Below are 22,220 nucleotides of genomic sequence, written 5' to 3' on the forward strand. Positions count from 1 at the left end.
CTGGAAACCTCCGTGATTGAATACGACAGTAAATGTAGGAAGAATCTATTTACGTGTACTTGAGGTGTTTCTTAAACGTTCTTAATCATTTCTGGGAACTATCATTGTGTACTTTAACAGTTTTACCAAATTAGACAGTTTGCTTAGAAGTATTTACCGGAATCGTCACCATTTTAACTGAATCACACAAAAAAAAACGCCAAAGCTAATCCTCCTTAATTGTAAACATAAACATTATTCTCGTCATTCCAAGGCTTTAGACACCAATTCTGAGCTCTGTAAGCATGAACTCTTAATATTTCAAAGCACAGTCCCATGAAAACGCCACCGGAAGTTCCCGGAGTTGTAAATATTATCAGTATTTTCGTCATTTCACAGCTTTCCCCAGGAAACCTCCGTGATTGAAGACGACAGTAAATGTAGTAAGAACATATTTACGTGTACTTAGTGTTTCTTACACGTTCTTAATCATTTCTGGGAACTTTCATTGTGTACTTTAACAGTTTTACCGAAATTAGACAGTTTGCTTAGAAGTATTTACCGGAATCGTGACCATTTTCACTGAATCACACAAAAAAAACGCCAAAGCCAATCCTCCTTAATTGTAAACATAAACACTATTCTCGTCATTCCAAGTATTTAGACACCAATTCTGAGATCTTTAAGCGTGAACTCTGAATATTTCAAAGCACAGTCCCGTGAAAACGCCACCAGAAGTACCCGGAGACGTAAATATTACCAGAATTTGCGTCATTTCACAGCTTTCCACTGGAAACGTCCGTGCTTGAATACGACAGTAAATGTAGCAAGAATCTATTTACGTGTACTTGAGGTGTTTCTTACACGTTCTTAATCATTTCTGGGAACTATCATTGGGTATTTTAACAGTTTTACCAATATTGGACAGTTTCCTTAGAAGAGGTTACCGGAATCGTCACCATTTTAACTGATTCACACAAAAAAACGCCAAAGCCAATCCTCCTTAATTGTAAACATAAACACTATTCTCGTCCTTCCAAGTATTTAGACACCAATTCTGAGATCTTTAAGCGTGAACTCTGAATATTTCAAAGCACAGTCCCGTGAAAACGCCACCGGAAGTACCCGGAGACTTAAATATTACCAGAATTTGCGTCATTTCACAGCTTTCCACTGGAAACCTCCGTGATTTAATATGACAGTAAATGTAGTAAGAATCTATTTACGTGTACTTCAGGTGTTTCTTACACGTTCTAAATCATTCCTGGGAACTATCATTGTGTATTTTAACAGTTTTACCAAAATTAGACAGTTTGCTTAGAAGTATTTACCAGAATCGTGTCCATTTTCACTGAATCACACAAAAAAACGCCAAAGCCAATCCTCCTTAATTGTAAACAGAAACACTATTCTCGTCATTCCAAGGCTTTAGACACCAATTCTGAGCTCTGTAAGCATGAAGTCTAAATATTTCAAAGCACAGTCCCGTGAAAACGCCACCGGAAGTACCCGGAGACGTAAATATTACCAGAATTTGCGTCATTTCACAGCTTTCCACTGGAAACCTCCGTGATTGAATACGACAGTAAATGTAGTAAGAATCTATTTACGTGTACTTGAGGTGTTTCTTACACGTTCTTAATCATTTCTGGGAACTATCATTGTGTATTTTAACAGTTTTACCAAAATGAGACAGTTTACTTAGAAGTATTTACCGGAATCGTCACCATTTTAACTGATTCACACAAAAAAACGCCAAAGCCAATCCTTCTTAATTGTAACAGAAACACTATTCTCGTCATTCCAAGGCTTTAGACACGAATTCTGAGCTCTGTAAGCATGAAGTCTTAATATTTCAAAGCACAGTCCCGTGAAAACGCCACCGGAAGTACCCGGAGACGTAAATATTACCAGAATTTGTGTCATTTCACAGCTTTCCACTGGAAACCTCCGTGATTGAATAAGACAGTAAATGTAGTAAGAATCTATTTACGTGTACTTGAGGTGTTTCTTACACGTTCTTAATCATTTCTGGGAACTATCATTGTGTACTTTAACAGTTTTACCAAATTAGACAGTTTGCTTAGAAGTATTTACCGGAATCGTCACCATTTTAACTGAATCACACACAAAAAAAGGCAAAGCTAATCCTCCTTAATTGTAAACAGAAACATTATTCTCGTCTTTCCAAGGCTTTAGACACCAATTCTGAGCTCTGTAAGCATGAACTCTTAATATTTCAAAGCACAGTCCCATGAAAACGCCACCGGAAGTTCCCGGAGTTGTAAATATTACCAGTATTTTCGTCATTTCACAGCTTTCCCCTGGAAACCTCCGTGATTGAAGACGACAGTAAATGTAGTAAGAACATATTTACGTGTACTTAGTGTTTCTTACACGTTCTTAATCATTTCTGGGAACTTTCATTGTGTACTTTAACAGTTTTACCAAAATTAGACAGTTTGCTTAGAAGTATTTACCGGAATCGTGTCCATTTTCACTGAATCACACAAAAAAACGCCAAAGCCAATCCTCCTTAATTGTAAACAGAAACACTATTCTCGTCATTCCAAGGCTTTAGACACCAATTCTGAGCTCTGTAAGCATGAAGTCTAAATATTTCAAAGCACAGTCCCGTGAAAACGCCACCGGAAGTACCCGGAGACGTAAATATTACCAGAATTTGCGTCATTTCACAGCTTTCCACTGGAAACCTCCGTGATTTAATACGACAGTAAATGTAGTAAGAATCTATTTACGTGTACTTGAGGTGTTTCTTACGCGTTCTAAATCATTCCTGGGAACTATCATTGTGTATTTTAACAGTTTTACCAAAATTAGACAGTTTGCTTAGAAGTATTTACCGGAATCGTGTCCATTTTCACTGAATCACACAAAAAAACGCCAAAGCCAATCCTCCTTAATTGTAAACAGAAACACTATTCTCGTCATTCCAAGGCTTTAGACACCAATTCTGAGCTCTGTAAGCATGAAGTCTAAATATTTCAAAGCACAGTCCCGTGAAAACGCCACCGGAAGTACCCGGAGACGTAAATATTACCAGAATTTGTGTCATTTCACAGCTTTCCACTGGAAACCTCAGTGATTGAATAAGACAGTAAATGTAGTAAGAATCTATTTACGTGTACTTGAGGTGTTTCTTACACGTTCTTAATCATTTCTGGGAACTATCATTGTGTACTTTAACAGTTTTACCAAATTAGACAGTTTGCTTAGAAGTATTTACCGGAATCATCACCATTTTAAATGATTCACACAAAAATCGCCAAAGCCAATCCTCCTTAATTGTAAACAGAAACACTATTCTCGTCATTCCAAGGCTTTAGACACCAATTCTGAGCTCTGTAAGCATGAAGTCTAAATATTTCAAAGCACAGTCCCGTGAAAACGCCACCGGAAGTACCCGGAGATGTAAATATTACCAGAATTTTCGTCTTTCACAGCTTTCCACTGGAAACCTCCGGGATTAAATTCGACAGTAAATGTAGTAAGAATCTATTTACGTGTCCTTGAGGTGTTTATTACACGTTCTTAATCATTTCTGGGAACTATCATTGTGTATTTTAACAGTTTTACCAAAATTAGACAGTTTGCTTAGCAGTATTTACCGGAATCATCACCATTTTAAATGATTCACACAAAAATCGCCAAAGCCAATCCTCCTTAATTGTAAACATAAACACTATTCTCGTCATTCCAAGTCTTTAGACACCAATTCTGAGCTCTGTAAGCATGAACTCTTAATATTTCAAAGCACAGCCCCGTGAAAACGCCACCGGAAGTACCTGGAGACGTAAATATTACCAGTATTTGAGTCATTTCACAGCTTTCCACTGGAAACCTCCGTGATTGAATACGACAGTAAATGTAGGAAGAATCTATTTACGTGTACTTGAGGTGTTTCTTAAACGTTCTTAATCATTTCTGGGAACTATCATTGTGTACTTTAACAGTTTTACCAAATTAGACAGTTTGCTTAGAAGTATTTACCGGAATCGTCACCATTTTAACTGAATCACACAAAAAAAACGCCAAAGCTAATCCTCCTTAATTGTAAACATAAACATTATTCTCGTCATTCCAAGGCTTTAGACACCAATTCTGAGCTCTGTAAGCATGAACTCTTAATATTTCAAAGCACAGTCCCATGAAAACGCCACCGGAAGTTCCCGGAGTTGTAAATATTATCAGTATTTTCGTCATTTCACAGCTTTCCCCAGGAAACCTCCGTGATTGAAGACGACAGTAAATGTAGTAAGAACATATTTACGTGTACTTAGTGTTTCTTACACGTTCTTAATCATTTCTGGGAACTTTCATTGTGTACTTTAACAGTTTTACCGAAATTAGACAGTTTGCTTAGAAGTATTTACCGGAATCGTGACCATTTTCACTGAATCACACAAAAAAACGCCAAAGCCAATCCTCCTTAATTGTAAACATAAACACTATTCTCGTCATTCCAAGTATTTAGACACCAATTCTGAGATCTTTAAGCGTGAACTCTGAATATTTCAAAGCACAGTCCCGTGAAAACGCCACCAGAAGTACCCGGAGACGTAAATATTACCAGAATTTGCGTCATTTCACAGCTTTCCACTGGAAACGTCCGTGCTTGAATACGACAGTAAATGTAGCAAGAATCTATTTACGTGTACTTGAGGTGTTTCTTACACGTTCTTAATCATTTCTGGGAACTATCATTGGGTATTTTAACAGTTTTACCAATATTGGACAGTTTCCTTAGAAGAGGTTACCGGAATCGTCACCATTTTAACTGATTCACACAAAAAAACGCCAAAGCCAATCCTCCTTAATTGTAAACATAAACACTATTCTCGTCCTTCCAAGTATTTAGACACCAATTCTGAGATCTTTAAGCGTGAACTCTGAATATTTCAAAGCACAGTCCCGTGAAAACGCCACCGGAAGTACCCGGAGACTTAAATATTACCAGAATTTGCGTCATTTCACAGCTTTCCACTGGAAACCTCCGTGATTTAATATGACAGTAAATGTAGTAAGAATCTATTTACGTGTACTTCAGGTGTTTCTTACACGTTCTAAATCATTCCTGGGAACTATCATTGTGTATTTTAACAGTTTTACCAAAATTAGACAGTTTGCTTAGAAGTATTTACCAGAATCGTGTCCATTTTCACTGAATCACACAAAAAAACGCCAAAGCCAATCCTCCTTAATTGTAAACAGAAACACTATTCTCGTCATTCCAAGGCTTTAGACACCAATTCTGAGCTCTGTAAGCATGAAGTCTAAATATTTCAAAGCACAGTCCCGTGAAAACGCCACCGGAAGTACCCGGAGACGTAAATATTACCAGAATTTGCGTCATTTCACAGCTTTCCACTGGAAACCTCCGTGATTGAATACGACAGTAAATGTAGTAAGAATCTATTTACGTGTACTTGAGGTGTTTCTTACACGTTCTTAATCATTTCTGGGAACTATCATTGTGTATTTTAACAGTTTTACCAAAATGAGACAGTTTACTTAGAAGTATTTACCGGAATCGTCACCATTTTAACTGATTCACACAAAAAAACGCCAAAGCCAATCCTTCTTAATTGTAACAGAAACACTATTCTCGTCATTCCAAGGCTTTAGACACGAATTCTGAGCTCTGTAAGCATGAAGTCTTAATATTTCAAAGCACAGTCCCGTGAAAACGCCACCGGAAGTACCCGGAGACGTAAATATTACCAGAATTTGTGTCATTTCACAGCTTTCCACTGGAAACCTCCGTGATTGAATAAGACAGTAAATGTAGTAAGAATCTATTTACGTGTACTTGAGGTGTTTCTTACACGTTCTTAATCATTTCTGGGAACTATCATTGTGTACTTTAACAGTTTTACCAAATTAGACAGTTTGCTTAGAAGTATTTACCGGAATCGTCACCATTTTAACTGAATCACACACAAAAAAAGGCAAAGCTAATCCTCCTTAATTGTAAACAGAAACATTATTCTCGTCTTTCCAAGGCTTTAGACACCAATTCTGAGCTCTGTAAGCATGAACTCTTAATATTTCAAAGCACAGTCCCATGAAAACGCCACCGGAAGTTCCCGGAGTTGTAAATATTACCAGTATTTTCGTCATTTCACAGCTTTCCCCTGGAAACCTCCGTGATTGAAGACGACAGTAAATGTAGTAAGAACATATTTACGTGTACTTAGTGTTTCTTACACGTTCTTAATCATTTCTGGGAACTTTCATTGTGTACTTTAACAGTTTTACCAAAATTAGACAGTTTGCTTAGAAGTATTTACCGGAATCGTGTCCATTTTCACTGAATCACACAAAAAAACGCCAAAGCCAATCCTCCTTAATTGTAAACAGAAACACTATTCTCGTCATTCCAAGGCTTTAGACACCAATTCTGAGCTCTGTAAGCATGAAGTCTAAATATTTCAAAGCACAGTCCCGTGAAAACGCCACCGGAAGTACCCGGAGACGTAAATATTACCAGAATTTGCGTCATTTCACAGCTTTCCACTGGAAACCTCCGTGATTGAAGACGACAGTAAAAGTAGTAACAACATATTTACGTGTACTTAGTGTTTCTTACACGTTCTTAATCATTTCTGGGAACTATCATTGTGTACTTTAACAGTTTTACCAAAATTAGACAGTTTGCTTAGAAGTATTTTCCGGAATCGTGTCCATTTTCACTGAATCACACAAAAAAACGCCAAAGCCAATCCTCCTTAATTGTAAACAGAAACACTATTCTCGTCATTCCAAGGCTTTAGACACCAATTCTGAGCTCTGTAAGCCTGAAGTCTAAATATTTCAAAGCACAGTCCCGTGACAACGCCACCGGAAGTACCCGGCGATGTAAATATTACCAGAATTTTCGTCTTTCACAGCTTTCCACTGGAAACCTCCGGGATTAAATTCGACAGTAAATGTAGTAAGAATCTATTTACGTGTCCTTGAGGTGTTTATTACACGTTCTTAATCATTTCTGGGAACTATCATTGTGTATTTTAACAGTTTTACCAAAATTAGACAGTTTGCTTAGCAGTATTTACCGGAATCATCACCATTTTAAATGATTCACACAAAAATCGCCAAAGCCAATCCTCCTTAATTGTAAACATAAACACTATTCTCGTCATTCCAAGGCTTTAGACACCAATTCTGAGCTCTGTAAGCATGAACTCTTAATATTTCAAAGCACAGTCCCATGAAAACGCCACCGGAAGTTCCCGGAGTTGTAAATATTACCAGTATTTTCGTCATTTCACAGCTTTCCCCTGGAAACCTCCGTGATTGAAGAAGACAGTAAATGTAGTAAGAACATATTTACGTGTACTTAGTGTTTCTTACACGTTCTTAATCATTTCTGGGAACTTTCATTGTGTACTTTAACAGTTTTACCGAAATTAGACAGTTTGCTTAGAAGTATTTACCGGAATCGTGACCATTTTCACTGAATCACACAAAAAAACGCCAAAGCCAATCCTCCTTAATTGTAAACATAAACACTATTCTCGTCATTCCAAGTATTTAGACACCAATTCTGAGATCTTTAAGCGTGAACTCTGAATATTTCAAAGCACAGTACCGTGAAAATGCCACCAGAAGTACCCGGAGACGTAAATATTACCAGAATTTGCGTCATTTCACAGCTTTCCACTGGAAACCTCCGTGATTGAATATGACAGTAAATGTAGCAAGAATCTATTTACGTGTACTTGAGGTGTTTCTTACACGTTCTTAATCATTTCTGGGAACTATCATTGGGTATTTTAACAGTTTTACCAAAATTAGACAGTTTCCTTAGAAGAGGTTACCGGAATCGTCACCATTTTAACTGATTCACACAAAAAAACGCCAAAGCCAATCCTCCTTAATTGTAAACATAAACACTATTCTCGTCCTTCCAAGTATTTAGACACCAATTTTGAGATCTTTAGGCGTGAACTCTGAATATTTCAAAGCACAGTCCCGTGAAAACGCCACCGGAAGTACCCGGAGACTTAAATATTACCAGAATTTGCGTCATTTCACAGCTTTCCACTGGAAACCTCCGTGATTTAATACGACAGTAAATGTAGTAAGAATCTATTTACGTGTACTTGAGGTGTTTCTTACACGTTCTAAATCATTCCTGGGAACTATCATTGTGTATTTTAACAGTTTTACCAAAATTAGACAGTTTGCTTAGAAGTATTTACCGGAATCCTGTCCATTTTCACTGAATCACACAAAAAAACGCCAAAGCCAATCCTCCTTAATTGTAAACAGAAACACTATTCTCGTCATTCCAAGGCTTTAGACACCAATTCTGAGCTCTGTAAGCATGAACTCTTAATATTTCAAAGCACAGCCCCGTGAAAACGCCACCGGAAGTACCTGGAGACGTAAATATTACCAGTATTTGAGTCATTTCACAGCTTTCCACTGGAAACCTCCGTGATTGAATACGACAGTAAATGTAGGAAGAATCTATTTACGTGTACTTGAGGTGTTTCTTAAACGTTCTTAATCATTTCTGGGAACTATCATTGTGTACTTTAACAGTTTTACCAAATTAGACAGTTTGCTTAGAAGTATTTACCGGAATCGTCACCATTTTAACTGAATCACACAAAAAAAACGCCAAAGCTAATCCTCCTTAATTGTAAACATAAACATTATTCTCGTCATTCCAAGGCTTTAGACACCAATTCTGAGCTCTGTAAGCATGAACTCTTAATATTTCAAAGCACAGTCCCATGAAAACGCCACCGGAAGTTCCCGGAGTTGTAAATATTACCAGTATTTTCGTCATTTCACAGCTTTCCCCTGGAAACCTCCGTGATTGAATACGACAGTAAATGCAGTAAGAATCTATTTACGTGTACTTGAGGTGTTTCTTACACGTTCTTAATCATTTCTGGGAACTATCATTGTGTATTTTAACAGTTTTACCAAAATGAGACAGTTTACTTAGAAGTATTTACCGGAATCGTCACCATTTTAACTGATTCACACAAAAAAACGCCAAAGCCAATCCTCCTTAATTGTAACAGAAACACTATTCTCGTCATTCCAAGGCTTTAGACACCAATTCTGAGCTCTGTAAGCATGAACTCTTAATATTTCAAAGCACAGTCCCATGAAAACGCCACCGGAAGTTCCCGGAGTTGTAAATATTACCAGTATTTTCGTCATTTCACAGCTTTCCCCTGGAAACCTCCGTGATTGAAGAAGACAGTAAATGTAGTAAGAACATATTTACGTGTACTTAGTGTTTCTTACACGTTCTTAATCATTTCTGGGAACTTTCATTGTGTACTTTAACAGTTTTACCGAAATTAGACAGTTTGCTTAGAAGTATTTACCGGAATCGTGACCATTTTCACTGAATCACACAAAAAAACGCCAAAGCCAATCCTCCTTAATTGTAAACATAAACACTATTCTCGTCATTCCAAGTATTTAGACACCAATTCTGAGATCTTTAAGCGTGAACTCTGAATATTTCAAAGCACAGTACCGTGAAAACGCCACCAGAAGTACCCGGAGACGTAAATATCACCAGAATTTGCGTCATTTCACAGCTTTCCACTGGAAACCTCCGTGATTGAATACGACAGTAAATGTAGCAATAATCTATTTACGTGTACTTGAGGTGTTTCTTACACGTTCTTAATCATTTCTGGGAACTATCATTGGGTATTTTAACAGTTTTACCAAAATTAGACAGTTTCCTTAGAAGAGGTTACCGGAATCGTCACCATTTTAACTGATTCACACAAAAAAACGCCAAAGCCAATCCTCCTTAATTGTAAACATAAACACTATTCTCGTCCTTCCAAGTATTTAGACACCAATTCTGAGATCTTTAAGCGTGAACTCTGAATATTTCAAAGCACAGTCCCGTGAAAACGCCACCGGAAGTACCCGGAGACGTAAATATTACCAGAATTTGCGTCATTTCACAGCTTTCCACTGGAAACCTCCGTGATTTAATACGACAGTAAATGTAGTAAGAATCTATTTACGTGTACTTGAGGTGTTTCTTACACGTTCTAAATCATTCCTGGGAACTATCATTGTGTATTTTAACAGTTTTACCAAAATTAGACAGTTTGCTTAGAAGTATTTACCGGAATCGTGTCCATTTTCACTGAATCACACAAAAAAACGCCAAAGCCAATCCTCCTTAATTGTAAACAGAAACACTATTCTCGTCATTCCAAGGCTTTAGACACCAATTCTGAGCTTTGTAAGCATGAAGTCTAAATATTTCAAAGCACAGTCCCGTGAAAACGCCACCGGAAGTACCCGGAGACGTAAATATTACCAGAATTTGTGTCATTTCACAGCTTTCCACTGGAAACCTCCGTGATTGAATAAGACAGTAAATGTAGTAAGAATCTATTTACGTGTACTTGAGGTGTTTCTTACACGTTCTTAATCATTTCTGGGAACTATCATTGTGTACTTTAACAGTTTTACCAAATTAGACAGTTTGCTTAGAAGTATTTACCGGAATTGTCACCATTTTAACTGAATCACACACAAAAAAAGGCAAAGCTAATCCTCCTTAATTGTAAACATAAACATTATTCTCGTCTTTCCAAGGCTTTAGACACCAATTCTGAGCTCTGTAAGCATGAAGTCTAAATATTTCAAAGCACAGTCCCGTGAAAACGCCACCGGAAGTACCCGGAGATGTAAATATTACCAGAATTTTCGTCTTTCACAGCTTTCCACTGGAAACCTCCGGGATTAAATTCGACAGTAAATGTAGTAAGAATCTATTTACGTGTCCTTGAGGTGTTTATTACACGTTCTTAATCATTTCTGGGAACTATCATTGTGTATTTTAACAGTTTTACCAAAATTAGACAGTTTGCTTAGCAGTATTTACCGGAATCATCACCATTTTAAATGATTCACACAAAAATCGCCAAAGCCAATCCTCCTTAATTGTAAACATAAACACTATTCTCGTCATTCCAAGTCTTTAGACACCAATTCTGAGCTCTGTAAGCATGAACTCTTAATATTTCAAAGCACAGCCCCGTGAAAACGCCACCGGAAGTACCTGGAGACGTAAATATTACCAGTATTTGAGTCATTTCACAGCTTTCCAATGGAAACCTCCGTGATTGAATACGACAGTAAATGTAGGAAGAATCTATTTACGTGTACTTGAGGTGTTTCTTAAACGTTCTTAATCATTTCTGGGAACTATCATTGTGTACTTTAACAGTTTTACCAAATTAGACAGTTTGCTTAGAAGTATTTACCGGAATCGTCACCATTTTAACTGAATCACACAAAAAAAACGCCAAAGCTAATCCTCCTTAATTGTAAACATAAACATTATTCTCGTCATTCCAAGGCTTTAGACACCAATTCTGAGCTCTGTAAGCATGAACTCTTAATATTTCAAAGCACAGTCCCATGAAAACGCCACCGGAAGTTCCCGGAGTTGTAAATATTATCAGTATTTTCGTCATTTCACAGCTTTCCCCAGGAAACCTCCGTGATTGAAGACGACAGTAAATGTAGTAAGAACATATTTACGTGTACTTAGTGTTTCTTACACGTTCTTAATCATTTCTGGGAACTTTCATTGTGTACTTTAACAGTTTTACCGAAATTAGACAGTTTGCTTAGAAGTATTTACCGGAATCGTGACCATTTTCACTGAATCACACAAAAAAACGCCAAAGCCAATCCTCCTTAATTGTAAACATAAACACTATTCTCGTCATTCCAAGTATTTAGACACCAATTCTGAGATCTTTAAGCGTGAACTCTGAATATTTCAAAGCACAGTCCCGTGAAAACGCCACCAGAAGTACCCGGAGACGTAAATATTACCAGAATTTGCGTCATTTCACAGCTTTCCACTGGAAACCTCCGTGCTTGAATACGACAGTAAATGTAGCAAGAATCTATTTACGTGTACTTGAGGTGTTTCTTACACGTTCTTAATCATTTCTGGGAACTATCATTGGGTATTTTAACAGTTTTACCAATATTGGACAGTTTCCTTAGAAGAGGTTACCGGAATCGTCACCATTTTAACTGATTCACACAAAAAAACGCCAAAGCCAATCCTCCTTAATTGTAAACATAAACACTATTCTCGTCCTTCCAAGTATTTAGACACCAATTCTGAGATCTTTAAGCGTGAACTCTGAATATTTCAAAGCACAGTCCCGTGAAAACGCCACCGGAAGTACCCGGAGACTTAAATATTACCAGAATTTGCGTCATTTCACAGCTTTCCACTGGAAACCTCCGTGATTTAATATGACAGTAAATGTAGTAAGAATCTATTTACGTGTACTTCAGGTGTTTCTTACACGTTCTAAATCATTCCTGGGAACTATCATTGTGTATTTTAACAGTTTTACCAAAATTAGACAGTTTGCTTAGAAGTATTTACCAGAATCGTGTCCATTTTCACTGAATCACACAAAAAAACGCCAAAGCCAATCCTCCTTAATTGTAAACAGAAACACTATTCTCGTCATTCCAAGGCTTTAGACACCAATTCTGAGCTCTGTAAGCATGAAGTCTAAATATTTCAAAGCACAGTCCCGTGAAAACGCCACCGGAAGTACCCGGAGACGTAAATATTACCAGAATTTGCGTCATTTCACAGCTTTCCACTGGAAACCTCCGTGATTGAATACGACAGTAAATGTAGTAAGAATCTATTTACGTGTACTTGAGGTGTTTCTTACACGTTCTTAATCATTTCTGGGAACTATCATTGTGTATTTTAACAGTTTTACCAAAATGAGACAGTTTACTTAGAAGTATTTACCGGAATCGTCACCATTTTAACTGATTCACACAAAAAAACGCCAAAGCCAATCCTTCTTAATTGTAACAGAAACACTATTCTCGTCATTCCAAGGCTTTAGACACGAATTCTGAGCTCTGTAAGCATGAAGTCTTAATATTTCAAAGCACAGTCCCGTGAAAACGCCACCGGAAGTACCCGGAGACGTAAATATTACCAGAATTTGTGTCATTTCACAGCTTTCCACTGGAAACCTCCGTGATTGAATAAGACAGTAAATGTAGTAAGAATCTATTTACGTGTACTTGAGGTGTTTCTTACACGTTCTTAATCATTTCTGGGAACTATCATTGTGTACTTTAACAGTTTTACCAAATTAGACAGTTTGCTTAGAAGTATTTACCGGAATCGTCACCATTTTAACTGAATCACACACAAAAAAAGGCAAAGCTAATCCTCCTTAATTGTAAACAGAAACATTATTCTCGTCTTTCCAAGGCTTTAGACACCAATTCTGAGCTCTGTAAGCATGAACTCTTAATATTTCAAAGCACAGTCCCGTGATAATGCCACCGGAAGTATCCGGAGTTGTAAATATTGCCAGTATTTTCGTCATTTCACAGCTTTCCACTGGAAACCTCCGTGATTGAAGACGACAGTAAAAGTAGTAACAACATATTTACGTGTACTTAGTGTTTCTTACACGTTCTTAATCATTTCTGGGAACTATCATTGTGTACTTTAACAGTTTTACCAAAATTAGACAGTTTGCTTAGAAGTATTTTCCGGAATCGTGTCCATTTTCACTGAATCACACAAAAAAACGCCAAAGCCAATCCTCCTTAATTGTAAACAGAAACACTATTCTCGTCATTCCAAGGCTTTAGACACCAATTCTGAGCTCTGTAAGCATGAAGTCTAAATATTTCAAAGCACAGTCCCGTGAAAAGGCACCGGAAGTACCCGGAGATGTAAATATTACCAGAATTTTCGTCTTTCACAGCTTTCCACTGGAAACCTCCGGGATTAAATACGACAGTAAATGTAGGAAGAATCTATTTACGTGTACTTGAGGTGTTTCTTAAACGTTCTTAATCATTTCTGGGAACTATCATTGTGTACTTTAACAGTTTTATCAAATTAGACAGTTTGCTTAGAAGTATTTACCGGAATCGTCACCATTTTAACTGAATCACACAAAAAAAACGCCAAAGCTAATCCTCCTTAATTGTAAACATAAACATTATTCTCGTCATTCCAAGGCTTTAGACACCAATTCTGAGCTCTGTAAGCATGAACTCTTAATATTTCAAAGCACAGTCGCATGAAAACGCCACCGGAAGTTCCCGGAGACGTAAATATTACCAGAATTTGTGTCATTTCACAGCTTTCCACTGGAAACCTCCGGGATTAAATACGACAGTAAATGTAGTAAGAATCTATTTACGTGTCCTTGAGGTGTTTCTTACATGTTCTTAATCATTTCTGGGAACTATCATGGTGTATTTTAACAGTTTTACCAAAATTAGACAGTTTGCTTAGCAGTATTTACCGGAATCATCACCATTTTAAATGATTCACACAAAAATCGCCAAAGCCAATCCTCCTTAATTGTAAACATAAACACTATTCTCGTCATTCCAAGTATTTAGACACCAATTCTGAGCTCTGTAAGCATGAACTCTTAATATTTCAAAGCACAGCCCCGTGAAAACGCCACCGGAAGTACCTGGAGACGTAAATATTACCAGTATTTGCGTCATTTCACAGCTTTCCACTGGAAACCTCCGTGATTGAAGACGACAGTAAATGTAGTAAGAACATATTTACGTGTACTTGAGGTGTTTCTTAAACGTTCTTAATCATTTCTGGGAACTATCATTGTGTACTTTAACAGTTTTACCAAATTAGACAGTTTGCTTAGAAGTATTTACCGGAATCGTCACCATTTTAACTGAATCACAGAAAAAAAACGCCAAAGCTAATCCTCCTTAATTGTAAACATAAACATTATTCTCGTCATTCCAAGGCTTTAGACACCAATTCTGAGCTCTGTAAGCATGAACTCTTAATATTTCAAAGCACAGTCCCATGAAAACGCCACCGGAAGTTCCCGGAGTTGTAAATATTACCAGTATTTTCGTCATTTCACAGCTTTCCCCTGGAAACCTCCGTGATTTAAGACGACAGTAAATGTAGTAAGAACATATTTACGTGTACTTAGTGTTTCTTACACGTTCTTAATCATTTCTGGGAACTTTCATTGTGTAATTTAACAGTTTAACGAAATTAGACAGTTTGCTTAGAAGTATTTACCGGAATCGTGACCATTTTCACTGATTCACACAAAAAAACGCCAAAGCCAATCCTCCTTAATTGTAAACATAAACACTATTCTCGTCATTCCAAGTATTTAGACACCAATTCTGAGATCTTTAAGCGTGAACTCTGAAAATTTCAAAGCACAGTCCCGTGAAAACGCCACCGGAAGTACCCGGAGACTTAAATATTACCAGAATTTGCGTCATTTCACAGCTTTCCACTGGAAACCTCCGTGATTTAATACGACAGTAAATGTAGTAAGAATCTATTTACGTGTACTTGAGGTGTTTCTTACACGTTCTTAATCATTTCTGGGAACTATCATTGTGTATTTTAACAGTTTTACCAAAATTAGACAGTTTGCTTAGAAGTATTTACCGGAATCGTCACCATTTTAACTGATTCACACAAAAAAACGCCAAAGCCTATCCTCCTTAATTGTAAACAGAAACACAATTCTCGTCATTCCAAGGCTTTAGACACGAATTCTGAGCTCTGTAAGCATGAAGTCTTAATATTTCAAAGCACAGTGCCGTGAAAACGCCACCGGAAGTACCCGGAGACGTAAATATTACCACAATTTGCGTCTTTCACAGCTTTCCACTGGAAACCTTCGTGATTGAATAAGACAGTAAATGTAGTAAGAATCTATTTACGTGTACTTGAGGTGTTTCTTACACGTTCTAAATCATTCCTGGGAACTATCATTGTGTATTTTAACAGTTTTACCAAAATTAGACAGTTTGCTTAGAAGTATTTACCGGAATCGTCACCATTTTAACTGAATCACACAAAAAACGCCAAAGCCAATTCTCCTTAACAGTAAACAGAAACATTATTCTCGTCATTCCAAGGCTTTAGACACCAATTCTGAGCTCTGTAAGCATGAACTCTTAATATTTCAAAGCACAGTCCCATGAAAACGCCACCGGAAGTTCCCGGAGTTGTAAATATTACCAGTATTTTCGTCATTTCACACCTTTCCACTGGAAACCTTCGTTATTGAAGACGACAGTAAATGTAGTAAGAACATATTTACGTGTACTTAGTGTTTCTTACACGTTCTTAATCATTTCTGGGAACTTTCATTGTGTACTTTAACAGTTTTACCAAAATTAGACAGTTTGCTTAGAAGTATTTACCGGAATCGTGTCCATTTTCACTGAATCACACAAAAAAACGCCAAAGCCAATCCTCCTTAATTGTAAACAGAAACACTATTCTCGTCATTCCAAGGCTTTAGACACCAATTCTGAGCTCTGTAAGCATGAAGTCTAAATATTTCAAAGCACAGTCCCGTGAAAACGCCACCAGAAGTACCCGGAGACGTAAATATTACCAGAATTTGCGTCATTTCACAGCTTTCCACTGGAAACCTCCGTGATTGAATACGACAGTAAATGTAGCAATAATCTATTTACGTGTACTTGAGGTGTTTCTTACACGTTCTTAATCATTTCTGGGAACTATCATTGGGTATTTTAACAGTTTTACCAAAATTAGACAGTTTCCTTAGAAGAGGTTACCGGAATCGTCACCATTTTAACTGATTCACACAAAAAAACGCCAAAGCCAATCCTCCTTAATTGTAAACATAAACACTATTCTCGTCCTTCCAAGTATTTAGACACCAATTCTGAGATCTTTAAGCGTGAACTCTGAATATTTCAAAGCACAGTCCCGTGAAAACGCCACCGGAAGTACCCGGAGACGTAAATATTACCAGAATTTGCGTCATTTCACAGCTTTCCACTGGAAACCTCCGTGATTTAATACGACAGTAAATGTAGTAAGAATCTATTTACGTGTACTTGAGGTGTTTCTTACACGTTCTAAATCATTCCTGGGAACTATCATTGTGTATTTTAACAGTTTTACCAAAATTAGACAGTTTGCTTAGAAGTATTTACCGGAATCGTGTCCATTTTCACTGAATCACACAAAAAAACGTCAAAGCCAATCCTCCTTAATTGTAAACAGAAACACTATTCTCGTCATTCCAAGGCTTTAGACACCAATTCTGAGCTTTGTAAGCATGAAGTCTAAATATTTCAAAGCACAGTCCCGTGAAAACGCCACCGGAAGTACCCGGAGACGTAAATATTACCAGAATTTGTGTCATTTCACAGCTTTCCACTGGAAACCTCCGTGATTGAATAAGACAGTAAATGTAGTAAGAATCTATTTACGTGTACTTGAGGTGTTTCTTACACGTTCTTAATCATTTCTGGGAACTATCATTGTGTACTTTAACAGTTTTACCAAATTAGACAGTTTGCTTAGAAGTATTTACCGGAATTGTCACCATTTTAACTGAATCACACACAAAAAAAGGCAAAGCTAATCCTCCTTAATTGTAAACATAAACATTATTCTCGTCTTTCCAAGGCTTTAGACACCAATTCTGAGCTCTGTAAGCATGAAGTCTAAATATTTCAAAGCACAGTCCCGTGAAAACGCCACCGGAAGTACCCGGAGATGTAAATATTACCAGAATTTTCGTCTTTCACAGCTTTCCACTGGAAACCTCCGGGATTAAATTCGACAGTAAATGTAGTAAGAATCTATTTACGTGTCCTTGAGGTGTTTATTACACGTTCTTAATCATTTCTGGGAACTATCATTGTGTATTTTAACAGTTTTACCAAAATTAGACAGTTTGCTTAGCAGTATTTACCGGAATCATCACCATTTTAAATGATTCACACAAAAATCGCCAAAGCCAATCCTCCTTAATTGTAAACATAAACACTATTCTCGTCATTCCAAGTCTTTAGACACCAATTCTGAGCTCTGTAAGCATGAACTCTTAATATTTCAAAGCACAGCCCCGTGAAAACGCCACCGGAAGTACCTGGAGACGTAAATATTACCAGTATTTGAGTCATTTCACAGCTTTCCAATGGAAACCTCCGTGATTGAATACGACAGTAAATGTAGGAAGAATCTATTTACGTGTACTTGAGGTGTTTCTTAAACGTTCTTAATCATTTCTGGGAACTATCATTGTGTACTTTAACAGTTTTACCAAATTAGACAGTTTGCTTAGAAGTATTTACCGGAATCGTCACCATTTTAACTGAATCACACAAAAAAAACGCCAAAGCTAATCCTCCTTAATTGTAAACATAAACATTATTCTCGTCATTCCAAGGCTTTAGACACCAATTCTGAGCTCTGTAAGCATGAACTCTTAATATTTCAAAGCACAGTCCCATGAAAACGCCACCGGAAGTTCCCGGAGTTGTAAATATTATCAGTATTTTCGTCATTTCACAGCTTTCCCCAGGAAACCTCCGTGATTGAAGACGACAGTAAATGTAGTAAGAACATATTTACGTGTACTTAGTGTTTCTTACACGTTCTTAATCATTTCTGGGAACTTTCATTGTGTACTTTAACAGTTTTACCGAAATTAGACAGTTTGCTTAGAAGTATTTACCGGAATCGTGACCATTTTCACTGAATCACACAAAAAAACGCCAAAGCCAATCCTCCTTAATTGTAAACATAAACACTATTCTCGTCATTCCAAGTATTTAGACACCAATTCTGAGATCTTTAAGCGTGAACTCTGAATATTTCAAAGCACAGTCCCGTGAAAACGCCACCAGAAGTACCCGGAGACGTAAATATTACCAGAATTTGCGTCATTTCACAGCTTTCCACTGGAAACCTCCGTGCTTGAATACGACAGTAAATGTAGCAAGAATCTATTTACGTGTACTTGAGGTGTTTCTTACACGTTCTTAATCATTTCTGGGAACTATCATTGGGTATTTTAACAGTTTTACCAATATTGGACAGTTTCCTTAGAAGAGGTTACCGGAATCGTCACCATTTTAACTGATTCACACAAAAAAACGCCAAAGCCAATCCTCCTTAATTGTAAACATAAACACTATTCTCGTCCTTCCAAGTATTTAGACACCAATTCTGAGATCTTTAAGCGTGAACTCTGAATATTTCAAAGCACAGTCCCGTGAAAACGCCACCGGAAGTACCCGGAGACTTAAATATTACCAGAATTTGCGTCATTTCACAGCTTTCCACTGGAAACCTCCGTGATTTAATATGACAGTAAATGTAGTAAGAATCTATTTACGTGTACTTCAGGTGTTTCTTACACGTTCTAAATCATTCCTGGGAACTATCATTGTGTATTTTAACAGTTTTACCAAAATTAGACAGTTTGCTTAGAAGTATTTACCAGAATCGTGTCCATTTTCACTGAATCACACAAAAAAACGCCAAAGCCAATCCTCCTTAATTGTAAACAGAAACACTATTCTCGTCATTCCAAGGCTTTAGACACCAATTCTGAGCTCTGTAAGCATGAAGTCTAAATATTTCAAAGCACAGTCCCGTGAAAACGCCACCGGAAGTACCCGGAGACGTAAATATTACCAGAATTTGCGTCATTTCACAGCTTTCCACTGGAAACCTCCGTGATTGAATACGACAGTAAATGTAGTAAGAATCTATTTACGTGTACTTGAGGTGTTTCTTACACGTTCTTAATCATTTCTGGGAACTATCATTGTGTATTTTAACAGTTTTACCAAAATGAGACAGTTTACTTAGAAGTATTTACCGGAATCGTCACCATTTTAACTGATTCACACAAAAAAACGCCAAAGCCAATCCTTCTTAATTGTAACAGAAACACTATTCTCGTCATTCCAAGGCTTTAGACACGAATTCTGAGCTCTGTAAGCATGAAGTCTTAATATTTCAAAGCACAGTCCCGTGAAAACGCCACCGGAAGTACCCGGAGACGTAAATATTACCAGAATTTGTGTCATTTCACAGCTTTCCACTGGAAACCTCCGTGATTGAATAAGACAGTAAATGTAGTAAGAATCTATTTACGTGTACTTGAGGTGTTTCTTACACGTTCTTAATCATTTCTGGGAACTATCATTGTGTACTTTAACAGTTTTACCAAATTAGACAGTTTGCTTAGAAGTATTTACCGGAATCGTCACCATTTTAACTGAATCACACACAAAAAAAGGCAAAGCTAATCCTCCTTAATTGTAAACAGAAACATTATTCTCGTCTTTCCAAGGCTTTAGACACCAATTCTGAGCTCTGTAAGCATGAACTCTTAATATTTCAAAGCACAGTCCCGTGATAATGCCACCGGAAGTATCCGGAGTTGTAAATATTGCCAGTATTTTCGTCATTTCACAGCTTTCCACTGGAAACCTCCGTGATTGAAGACGACAGTAAAAGTAGTAACAACATATTTACGTGTACTTAGTGTTTCTTACACGTTCTTAATCATTTCTGGGAACTATCATTGTGTACTTTAACAGTTTTACCAAAATTAGACAGTTTGCTTAGAAGTATTTTCCGGAATCGTGTCCATTTTCACTGAATCACACAAAAAAACGCCAAAGCCAATCCTCCTTAATTGTAAACAGAAACACTATTCTCGTCATTCCAAGGCTTTAGACACCAATTCTGAGCTCTGTAAGCATGAAGTCTAAATATTTCAAAGCACAGTCCCGTGAAAAGGCACCGGAAGTACCCGGAGATGTAAATATTACCAGAATTTTCGTCTTTCACAGCTTTCCACTGGAAACCTCCGGGATTAAATACGACAGTAAATGTAGGAAGAATCTATTTACGTGTACTTGAGGTGTTTCTTAAACGTTCTTAATCATTTCTGGGAACTATCATTGTGTACTTTAACAGTTTTATCAAATTAGACAGTTTGCTTAGAAGTATTTACCGGAATCGTCACCATTTTAACTGAATCACACAAAAAAAACGCCAAAGCTAATCCTCCTTAATTGTAAACATAAACATTATTCTCGTCATTCCAAGGCTTTAGACACCAATTCTGAGCTCTGTAAGCATGAACTCTTAATATTTCAAAGCACAGTCGCATGAAAACGCCACCGGAAGTTCCCGGAGTTGTAAATATTACCAGTATTTTCGTCATTTCACAGCTTTCCCCTGGAAACCTCCGTGATTTAAGACGACAGTAAATGTAGTAAGAACATATTTACGTGTACTTAGTGTTTCTTACACGTTCTTAATCATTTCTGGGAACTTTCATTGTGTAATTTAACAGTTTAACGAAATTAGACAGTTTGCTTAGAAGTATTTACCGGAATCGTGACCATTTTCACTGATTCACACAAAAAAACGCCAAAGCCAATCCTCCTTAATTGTAAACATAAACACTATTCTCGTCATTCCAAGTATTTAGACACCAATTCTGAGATCTTTAAGCGTGAACTCTGAATATTTCAAAGCACAGTCCCGTGAAAACGCCACCGGAAGTACCCGGAGACTTAAATATTACCAGAATTTGCGTCATTTCACAGCTTTCCACTGGAAACCTCCGTGATTTAATACGACAGTAAATGTAGTAAGAATCTATTTACGTGTACTTGAGGTGTTTCTTACACGTTCTTAATCATTTCTGGGAACTATCATTGTGTATTTTAACAGTTTTACCAAAATTAGACAGTTTGCTTAGAAGTATTTACCGGAATCGTCACCATTTTAACTGATTCACACAAAAAAACGCCAAAGCCTATCCTCCTTAATTGTAAACAAAAACACAATTCTCGTCATTCCAAGGCTTTAGACACGAATTCTGAGCTCTGTAAGCATGAAGTCTTAATATTTCAAAGCACAGTGCCGTGAAAACGCCACCGGAAGTACCCGGAGACGTAAATATTACCACAATTTGCGTCTTTCACAGCTTTCCACTGGAAACCTTCGTGATTGAATAAGACAGTAAATGTAGTAAGAATCTATTTACGTGTACTTGAGGTGTTTCTTACACGTTCTAAATCATTCCTGGGAACTATCATTGTGTATTTTAACAGTTTTACCAAAATTAGACAGTTTGCTTAGAAGTATTTACCGGAATCGTCACCATTTTAACTGAATCACACAAAAAACGCCAAAGCCAATCCTCCTTAACAGTAAACAGAAACATTATTCTCGTCATTCCAAGGCTTTAGACACCAATTCTGAGCTCTGTAAGCATGAACTCTTAATATTTCAAAGCACAGTCCCATGAAAACGCCACCGGAAGTTCCCGGAGTTGTAAATATTACCAGTATTTTCGTCATTTCACAGCTTTCCA

This window comes from Myotis daubentonii, chromosome 12, assembly GCF_963259705.1.
Source record: "Myotis daubentonii chromosome 12, mMyoDau2.1, whole genome shotgun sequence".
Classification (NCBI taxonomy): domain Eukaryota; kingdom Metazoa; phylum Chordata; class Mammalia; order Chiroptera; family Vespertilionidae; genus Myotis; species Myotis daubentonii.